We start from the raw sequence: 11599 nt of genomic DNA, 5'->3' as shown, positions 1-11599 counted from the left end.
TTAAAGCTTGAATTTGAGCGCCTTTAATGATTTAATCAGTTCAAATTTTCACATAAACTAATGGAATCTACTAAAGTGCTTAAAAAGGGTCCAAAATCTTTCATCAGATGATTGAGGGGCTAAAGATACCAGAGAAACAGTCAAACTACTAAATCGAAAATAAACCGTGACAACGCCATGACTAAAATTGAAAAAGACAAACAGAAAATAATAGTACAAAAGAAACAACATAGAACACTAAAGACTGAGCAACACGAACCCCATCAAAAACTGGAGGTGATCTCGGGTGCTCCCGAAAGATAAGCAGATCCTGCTCCACTTGTGACACCAGTCGTGTTGCTCATATTATTAAAAACCCGGTAAATAGTCTAATTCGGTGGGTCACATTCATAACCAGATGGTCCGCAGGGCACAACTATATACGACCGCAGAGGTTGAACCCTGAATAGTTGGGCAAGTATGGACACAACATTTAAGCTGGATTCAGCTCTAAATTTGGATTGTGATTAAATAGTTGACACAGCATAGGTTTCTGACACAGAATGAATGTGGTCTAATGAACTTAAAATATTTTTTTTTGCCTTTGAGCAATTCACTATGCTGTTGAATATTAATCCTCTCAAAAAAATGTTTGAAGAAATTTTCTTTTTATTTATGAAATCTGAAATGAGAAAAATTTAAAACCCCCCCCCCCCCATTTTTTTTCACAAAACTGATCTCAATTCAAATTCATAATGGTGTTTGCAACAATAACTACTCATTTAAATACATCATAAAATATTAAAATGTAAAATAAAGTGCTTGTTATCACTGAATGGTAAAGATTGTTTTTATTTATCAGTTGGTAGTAAAAGTGAATATACATTGTATGTTGTATAAAACAATGATTTAAGTTGATTCAACTACTATTCTGGACAAAGAAAGATAACTCCAATTGAAAATTTCTTGCTATTGCACAATATTGTGCAATTAGATATTTCTTGCTATTGCACAATACTGTGCAATTGAAAATATTTGCTATTGCACAATACTGTGCAATTGAACATTTCTTGCTATTGCGCAATACTGTGCAATTGAAAATTGCTTGCTATTGCACAATACTGTGCAATTGAAGATTTCTTGCTATTGCACAATACTTAATATAATAATTTTGGATCCTGACTTGAACCAACTTGAAAACTGGGCCCATAATCAAAAATCTAAGTATATGTGTATATGTTTAGATTCAGCATATCAAAAAAGCCCAAGAATTCAATTTTTGTTAAAATCAAACTTAGTTTAATTTTGGACCCTTTGGACTTTAATGTAGACCAATTTGAAAACGGGACCAAAAATTAAGAATCTACATACACAGTTAGATTTGGCATATCAAAGAGCCCCAATTATTCAATTTTTGATGAAATCAAACAAAGTTTAATTTTTGACCCCGATTTGGACCAACTTGAAAACTGGGCCAATAATAAAAAATCTAAGTACATTTTTAGATTCAGCATATCAAAGAACCCCAAGGATTCAATTTTTGTTAAAATCAAACTAAGTTTAATTTTGGACCCTTTGGACCTTAATGTAGACCAATTTGAAAACGGGACCTAAAATTAAGAATCTACATACACAGTTAGATTCGGCATATCAAAGAACCCCAATTATTCAATTTTTGATGAAATCAAACAAAGTTCAATTTTGGCCCCTTTTGGCCCCTTATTCCTAAACTGTTGGGACCAAACCTCCCAAAATCAAACCCAACCTTCCTTTTATGGTCATAAACCTTGTATTTAAATTTCATAGATTTCTATTTACCAATACTAAAGTTATGGTGCGAAAACCAAGAATAATGCATATTTGGGCCCCTTTTTGGCCCCTAATTCCTAAACTGTTGGGACCAAAACTCCCAAAATCAATCCCAACCTTTCTTTTGTGTTCATAAACCTTGTGTTTAAATTTCATTGATTTCTATTTACTTATACTAAAGTTATTGTACGAAAACCAAGAATAATGCTTATTTGGGCCCTTTTTTGGCCCCTAATTCCTAAACTGTTGGAACCAAAACTCCCAAAATCAATCCCAACCTTCCTTTTGTGGTCATAAACCTTGTGTCAAAATTTCATAGATTTCAATTTACTTAAAGTGCGAAAACCAAGAAAATGCTTATTTGGGCCCTTTTTGTCCCCTAATTCCTAAAATGTTGTTACCAAAACTCCCAAAATCAATCCCAACCTTCCTTTTGTGGTCATAAACCTTGTGTTAAAATTTCATAGATTTCTATTCACTTTTACTAATGTTAGAGTGCGAAAACTAAAAGTATTCGGACGACGACGACGCAAGACGACGACGACGCTAACGTGATAGCAATATACGACGAAAAATTAAAATTTTTGCGGTCGTATAAAAAGGGAAGGGGATTGTAGTTAAAACTTAAGAAAAGAGGAGCGAAAGATACCAGAGGGACAGTCAAACTCATAAATTGACAACACCATGGCTAAAAATAAAAAGACAAACAGACAAATAATAGTACAGAAGACACACCATAGAAAACTAAAGTTTAAGCAACACTAACCCCACCAAAAACTGGGGGTGATCTCATATCCGATATCATCTGTGAAACGGTTATTCCATAACGGTCAACCAACTCGTGATGGCGTGATTTCAACTTCAACATTTGGAACTCTTGGTTTAAAAACTTTCTTGTGAGAAACAACCCTCTATCAAGGAAATCATGATAGGAAATACAAGCGCTGGAATATCGTATCAATTGGGAGATATTTTCTCCGTATGCAGGCGCTGCTGAAATGTTGCTACATAGAAATGGGAAGCTTAAATTAACTGTATCTGTTGTATCCTTTATCTCCAGTTCGATGGGATAGATGCGTTCAATAGTTATCAAAGGTACCAGGATTATAATTTAGTACGCCAGACGCGTAACATCACCACCAAATTTTGAATTATTTAGTGAGAGAACATCATCTATTCAGTGGAAAGGAAAGTTTAAGGATATTGCTAACATCCTAAGAGGTTCCTGTACGAAGTCAGCATCATAATATTAAAGAAACAAGTCGGCAAGAAGAAGAGCACAATTGGGTTACAATTGGGTTCCCATTGGAATGCCGACAGTCTATTGAAAAACACGTCCTTCAAACGTAACAAATATGTTGTCAATCAAGAAATCAAGCATCTAGGTAATGTCAGTTTCAAAGATTATTTTGTTTGAATCATTGTGATCCTTTACAAATTAGGATTTATCCCTCCCTAACACAATGTACTTGAAACTTCGTTGGCCATTCTTTTTGATGAAACAAAGCAATACCAACCCTTTCAATTTGTCTTTTAGTTTGGAAAGTGGAATACTTGTGTAAAAAAGGGACGAAAGATACCATAACTCATAAATCAAAAATAAACTGACAACGCCTGGCTAAAAATAAATGAAGACAAACAGACAAACAATAGAACACATGACACAACATTGCAAACTAAAGAATAAGCAACACGAACCTCTACCAAAAACTAGGGTGATCTCATGTGCTCCGGAAGGGTAAGCAGAAACTGCTCCACATGTTGCACCCGTCGTGTTGTTTATGTTATAACAAATCTGGGTAAATAGTCCAATTCGGTAGGTCACATTCATGAAAGGGAAGGGGATTGTAGTTACGACGTAAGGAACATATCCGATATCATTTGTGAAACGGTTATTCCATGACGGTCAACCAACTCGTGATGGCGTAGAGTGTAGATGTGTCAAGTGTAGGACAGTCAAATGTATTACTACTATTGCTAGATGAAAGAGTCTTAGTTTGTGTGTACTCTAAAAGATCTTTGAATTTTTGTAGTATCCACATCTGATTCACGCCACCTCTAGAATATGCAGTTTCACAAAAACTTTGAAGCCCGGCTTTGATCGCTGATAAAATACATGTTAATAATTTAGAAAGATGTTTCGTGGAGCACTTGGATGACCCAGCAATATAGCGTTGTTTGTAAGGACACTTATGTAGTTTACGTATCCAATACAGTGATGGATATCCAGTTCTTCCTCTTTGGTTAAAACTCCATAGGAACATAAAACAGACCTATGATTATCCAGGATTTCCTCTTTTGTAAGTGTCGTGAGGGTATATGTTGAGTTTCCAAGTGAATTGTCAATACCTAATCCATTTATGTAATGAATTTTACACATAAAAACGATGTTGTTTGGGGCTTCATCTACGAGGGCAACAACATATTTGTCATGGAGGTAGGACAAGTGTTTTGCAACACTTGGGTCTTTAAAGATTGACATAGCATGGGTATTGATAGGCCCAATCAGTTTCTTAATTCTGATTTGAATCAACGACCTCACAGCCTTAATCCATTCTGAAAGAGTATCTACGTCTTCCTTTTCGCGCCTGGGATAATCCTCGACTGAATCAATCAGTATTTTGAAATTGTATTTCCAATTGATGGATTAAGGCTCACGATTATTCGAACCTTTGGATAACACATTTCGCAGAGAAGTGTTATTGACAATGTTGAGCTCACCGGTAATAACGTGGCCAGCCAGATTACTTAGTATATGTGAATTGGAAACTAGCACAAGTGTAATCCGGAGGTTTAGACTTGAAGTCGTCAATATTGAGATCCTGCAAAACGTGCTTGTAATTGAAATTTGTGTTGCAATTGGTATGGTATAGGTATAAGAAATGATTGGTACAGACTGATCTTTGAAATAAGGAGGTATATTCGACTGAACTAATTTATGATGAAGGATATTGACTAAGTTGACGCAATCGAGACCTTTGTTGGCAAAGGAAAGTTTAAGAGATGAAATTTTCTCTTTTTCATCTTTTCCAACGCGAACTGGTTTGAAAAGTCTGTGACTAGCATTTTCCGAAATGATAGCTGTAAGTTTGTATTGGTTTGAATGAGGGTTTCCAAACATAAATTGAACAGAGAATGACGTTTTGAAAGTGGTAATGAATACACTTTCGTAAAAATGTGATGAAACATTACAGCTTTTGTACAAATGACAGCAAGTCATTAATAGAAACATCATGCAGAGTAGGTAATGTATTATGACTGCGTCTACGTCGCGGAGTAAGAGTTGAAAATATTCATCACATTCACCGAGCTACACGACGAACTAGATATGAACCTGAGCCAAAATCGGCCCTTACCGAACCTACTCCTTTGATAAATATTAGAAATAAATATAAACATAGTGATTTGTCACCTAATATATAGTAGCATCATTGATTAAGTGTCCATCGGTACAATCAGACAACAAAACAAAACAAAAATATAAAGGTGTGATTTTAACTTACCATGAAACTCATGGTTTGGTGATCTGCTTTATTGCGGTACTATCGGATGAGTCAAATGTTTCTGATGATCATGGAACAATAAACAGACCACGGAAGTCCTGGAATTACCCTATTCCATGTTTTGACTTTTCCATATCCTAAATTGTTCTTGTAGGGCTATGTTTTCAGTATTCAAATGTTCTTCGCTGAATACATTGTGAAGTCCTTTTGAATTTTTGAAAAAAACTAAGGCTTTTCTACCTCAGGAATAGATTACCTAAGCTGTATTTGGCAAAACTTTTAGGAATTTTTGGTCCACAATGCTCTTTAACTTCGAACTTATTTGGCCTTTTATAACATTTTTGATTCGAGCGTCACTGATGAGTCTTTTGTAGACGAAACGTGCGTCTGGCGTAAATATTAAATTTTATTCCTGGTACTAGTATTTATGTTGAGTTTATTTGCAACCACTGGGTCGATGCCACTGCTGGAGGAGATTTATTTCCCCGAGGGTATCACCAGCCCAGTAGTCAGCACTTCTGTGTTGACTTGAGTTATCATTGATATGTTCATAATTATAAATTAATTGTTAACAAAACTTTGAATTTTTGAAAAACTAAGGCTTTTCTACCTCAGGAATAGATTACCTTAGCTGTATTTGGCAAAACTTTTAGGAATTTTTGGTCCTCAATGCTCTTCAACTTCGTACTTTGTTTCGCCTTTTATAAAATTTTTGATTCGAGCGTCACTGATGAGTCTTTTGTAGACGAAACGCGCGTTTGGCGTAGATATTAAATTTTATTCCTGGTATCTATGATGAGTTTATTTTTATTCACTTGTAAATTTTATAACTTATTCTCTAGAATTAAAATAGTTATCAAAGGTACTAGGCTTATAATTTAATACGCCAGGCGCGCGTTTCGTCTACATATATATGTAATTAAGACTCATCAGTGACGCTCAGATCAAAATAGTTGTAAAACCATACAAATGCAAAATTGAAGAGCATTGAGGACCCAATTTTCTAAAAAGTTGTTTTAAATACGGTTAAGATCATCTGTGCCTGGGATACAAAATTCCTTGGTATTTCGAAAAATTCATACTTTTGTAAGCAGGAAATTAATAGAATTACCATATAATTGATATTCATGTTAACACTGAAGTGCTGACTTCTGGGCTCGTGTTACCATCGGGGACAAAACGTCCACTGGCAGTGGCATAGATCCAGTGGAGTCAATAGTTATCAAAGGTTAAAAAAAATTACAGTGCTGTAATAAAAAAAACTAAACAAAATCAGCTCCCTTTTTCATCTGCCTTCATAATGATAAATGTCACTTATTTGGAATAGTTAATAATCAAAGGTACCATGCTTATAATTTAATACGCCAGACACGCGTTTCGTCTACATAAGACTCATCAGTGACGCTCAGATCAAAATAATTATAAAGCCAAACATTTACAACGTTGAAGAGCATTAATGACCTAAATAAATGTCTTACTAGCTTTCCTTTTAATAACATTCAACATTAGAAATTACAAGTGGTGTCAATTTAACAATTGTATATATTTCTATAGAATATGAAAATTGCAATGCACGGCGACCTTTAGTTGCGAACATCTAATAGAACACCAATTGGTCTCGGATGAATTGTTGTCTGATTGGCAATCACTCGTCTCCCAATTTTATAGTAATCCATTTGTCGACAAAGAAGATAGTTAGTCTTTAATATTAACAGTGCATTTCTTTTGCACCAGATGCACATTTTAAAAACTATAATGTCTCTATGGTGTTTTCCAAAGGCACTCTTCAAAAACCATTTGATAAACATTACAATGATTATAACGATATACCATAATTGGTTTCTCTGTCTTGGGCCTTTGTGCTGTATTTCTGTCACGTAGTGTTGTCATTTCAGCGACCTTTTTAACATTGTTTTAAAGCGAGATGTTTGGTTAGCCATTAACCTAGGTTCAACCTACCATTTGTTTTCTTATAATATCCTGTCCCAAGTCAGGAATATGGCAGTTGTTATCAAATAGTTCGTTTCTATGTATGTTGGAGTTTGGTTTTGTTGCATTTCAGTGTTCGTGTTGTTTATTTATTTTCCTCTTAAAGTTGATGTGTTTCCCTAGGTTTAAGTTTATAACATGAATTCGTTTTCTCTCAATCGATTAATGACATTTGAACACTGGTACACTCTGTTAGCTTTCCTTACATACATTACTTAGATGTGGACTGAGGAAGAGAATGTTTCACACTACATTTGACGTACTTCTAAAGTTCTTGTGCAGGACATAATTTGAAAATCTATATATAGTCACTCTTTTAGAGTACATGCAATCTAAGACTCTTATCTTGCAATAGCATTAAAACATTTGACGTTTCTACACTTTACACAAGTCATTCCAAACTAAAAGACAAATTGAAAGAGTTGGTATTGCATTGTTTCATAAAAAAAAAAATAGCCAACGTAGAAACAAGTATCTTATCTTGGGAGGGATAAATCCTACTTTGTAAAGAATCACTGATTCAAACTAAAAATTCTCTGAAACTGACATTATCAAGATGCTTGATTTCTAGATTGACAACATATTTTTTTACGTTTGGAGGACGTGTTTTCAACAGATTGTCGGCATTCCAATAGGAACCAATTGTGCCCCCATCTTCTTGCCGACATATTCCTTTATTATTATTAGGATGACTTCATACAGGAACGTTTTATGAAGAAAGATAAGAAGTTAGCAAATCCTTAAACTTTACTTTCCGCTTAATAGATAATGTTCTCTCACTAAATAATTCAAAATTTAGTGACGATGTTGAACGTATCTATCCCATCGAACTAGAGATAAAAGATACAACAGATACAGTTAAGTCTGCCGATATCTTGACTTACACCTAGAAATTGATAATGAGGGTCGGTTGAAAACAAAACTTTATGACAAAAGAGATGATTTCAGCTTCCCAATTGTAAACTTTCAATTTCTATTTAGCAACATTCCAGAAGGCTTGCATACGGAGAATATATCTCCAAATTACTACGATATTCCAGGGCTTGTATTTCCTATCATGATTTCTTTGATAGAGGTTTGCTGCTAGCAAGGAAGTTATTAAACCATGTGTTCAAAATGTTGAGATCATACTTTTATAAACTTTACACTCTATCACGAGTTGGTTGACCGTTATTTCACAAACGATATCGGATGTTCCGCATGTTGTAACTACAATTACCCTCCCCTACGACGGGTGCCACATGTGGAGCAGGATCTGTTTACCCGTCCAGAGCACCTGAATTCACTCCCAGTTTTTATTTTGGTTCGTGTTGCTTAGTCTTTAGTTTTCTATGTTGTGTCTTGTGCACTATTATTTGTTTGTTTGTCTCTTTTCTTTTTAGCCATGGCGTTGTCAGTTTATTTTTTATCTATGATTTGACTTTCCCTCTAGTATCTTTCGCTCCTCTTTCACTGCACTTGCTTACTTGACTTAATCCACTTCGTCCCATGGGGGACATAGGGCGACCACAGTAGCTTTCCATCTTTTCCTGTCCTTTGCTAGTTTCTTTGCTTCACCCCATGTTTTCCCAATTTTCTGGAGATCAGATGTTAAATCTCTGCGCCAGGTGGATTTTGGTCGCCCTCTTTTACGATGGCCCTGAGAATTCCAATCTAGTGCCTGTCTTGTTACATTTGTGTCGCTTTTACGAAGAGTGTGTCCAATCCATTTCCATCTTCGTGTTGTTATCGTTCTTTCTATTGGCTCTTGTCTTGTCCTTTTCCATAACTCTTTGTTGCTGATTGTGTTCGGCCACTTGATTCCAAGGATGTTTCTTAGGTACCTGTTCATGAAAAGTTGTAATGTTTTTGTGGATGCAGCTGTCAGTCTCCAAGTTTCTGACCCATAAAGAAAAATAGATTTTACATTTGAATTGAAGATCCTGATTTTGGTGTTTGTTCTGAGCGCTTTGCTCCTCCAGACTGGTTTTAGGATAGCAAAGGCTTGTTGAGCTTTTCTTTTTCTTGATTGGATCTCTTCATCTGTCCCTCCTGATGTACTTATGACACTTCCAAAATATGTAAACTCATTGACATCTTCAACTTCAGCATCTCTCACTTCGGTTTTGTTAAGTTGGTTTTTATTTACCCTCATTGATTTTGTCTTTTTTGCATTTATGTATAGTCCTACTTGTTTTGCAGTTGTTTCAAGGTTGGTTGCTTGATTTTGTGAGTCTTCATGGCGATGGGAAAGCTGGCAGATATCGTCTGCAAAGTCCGGGTCTTCAAGGCATGACTGTAATGTCCATTTAATACCCAAAGAAGTATTGTACGATTTCCGACTCACCCAATCTATCACTATTAGAAAAAGGAGAGGGGAAAGTAAACATCCTTGTCTGACACCGGTTGATACAGGAAATGGATCTGTCAGAGTCTCTGCATGGCTCACTTGACATGTAAAACCGTCATAGAGCTGTTGGATGACGGTTATGATTTTTTCGGGTATTCCATAATGTCTAAGGATGTTCCATAGTACTTGATGGTCTATACTATCAAAGGCCCTCTCGAAATCTACAAATGTTAAGTATAGGGATGTCTGCCATTCAATGGTTTGCTCGATGATGATTTTTAATGTGGCAATTTGGTCAATGCATGATCTCTTTTGTCTGAAACCGGCCTGTTCGTCTCTTAGTAACTTATCAACTTCTTTCTTTAACCTTTGTAGGATGATGTGACATAGGACTTTGCTAAGAATGGAAAGCAAAATAATTCCTCTTCAGTTGCTACAGATTGATTTGTCGCCTTTTTTTGGGTACTTTAATGAGGATTCCATTACGCCAGTCATCAGGTATATGTTCGCCATTCCATATTTTGTTAAGCAGTTGGTGAAGTTTATCAATACAGATGTTATCCATTGCCTTTATAGCTTCAGGGGGTATGTTGTCGATCCCTCCTGCTTTCCCATTCTTTAGTTTTTCTATTGCAGTGTTTACCTCTGTTTTAGTTATATCTCCTGTCTTGATATTCAGGACCTGTCTCTCTTCGATGTTAGGTGGGTCTGTTGGAGGGGGTCTGTTTAGCACTTCTTCAAAATGATCTTTCCATCGTTTTAATTGCTCTTCAATTTTTGTTATCACATTGCCATTTTTATCTTTAACTGTAGCATTTGAGTTCGATCTTCTTCCACTTAGTTGTTTAGTTGTGTTGTAGAGAGATTTTATGTCTCCTTTGCTACATGCAATTTCTGCTTCTTGTGCTAGTTGTTCAACATAGTTTCTTTTATCCTGTTTACAGTTTTTCTTCACTTCTTTGTCTTTCTCTCTACTGCACTTGCAATGGGCAAAAAATTTCCACTAGTTGATTCAAAAACTGGAACTTCGGAAAACATTGTGCCAACATGGTTTTGTGACAAGACAGTCTTCTGAACTTACACATGAGGAATTTATAAGTAAAAGCAATCCAATACAGAACCCATTACATCAGAAAATAAATCACTCAATATATTAAAAAAAATACAATGAAAACTCATGAAGTTTGTTTCATAAACTTGGCAGCTATACATAATATCAACAATTAAGGAACAAATTTTCTGCACAAGATGCACATTCTGTTTACAAATATGTTCCATGTTTATATCACAAAGTCTATCATGAGTACAGACAAACAAGTGCATGTAGAAATGTTTAAAGGCATGGCTTGATCTACATGTAGATATATGAAGTCATATGCATTTTATTATTCGGAATGTTGAAAATCTTACCTGGCCTTGATGTGAATGTCTGCAGAAGGCAAAATATACAAACACCTGGGTATCACTTGATAGTCCACTCAGTTACAGTTTAAATCGCCTATTGTCCACTATTATACATCTACAGCTAATTACATTTAACTGATGATTCTTGATGACAAAACATGTCTTGCATGCAAATTAGAAGCCTCTGAGTTTTCTGGCATGGATAATTTTTCATATTTTTCTTTAGAAAAAACAGTGATAACTCAAATTCATTTGGTGAATCAGAATATTTTTTTATGGAAATATGACTTCTAACACTTGGTGGTCACAAACCGTGGGATTTTTACCATATCTGTTCCCAATGATACAAATCAAGTGAGTATGTAGACTTGATTTAGAAACTTCTTTGACAGCAAAAAAAGTTGAAATACTTGACATGAATCTAAGACTAAGAAAAGGAAAAGTCACTAATAAAATTGAGAAACTTTTTTTACATTTAAAAAAAGTTTATATTTGTTTTCTTGTGTCCAACTAATATTGAAATGTAAGCAATCGAACTATTTCATGTTTTTGTTATTGGGAAGGATCAGATGTAGCAAGGGGATGA

This window comes from Mytilus galloprovincialis, chromosome 3, assembly GCF_965363235.1.
Source record: "Mytilus galloprovincialis chromosome 3, xbMytGall1.hap1.1, whole genome shotgun sequence".
Classification (NCBI taxonomy): domain Eukaryota; kingdom Metazoa; phylum Mollusca; class Bivalvia; order Mytilida; family Mytilidae; genus Mytilus; species Mytilus galloprovincialis.
The sequence above is the reverse complement of the archived record's forward strand: the minus strand, read 5'-3'. Positions refer to the sequence as shown.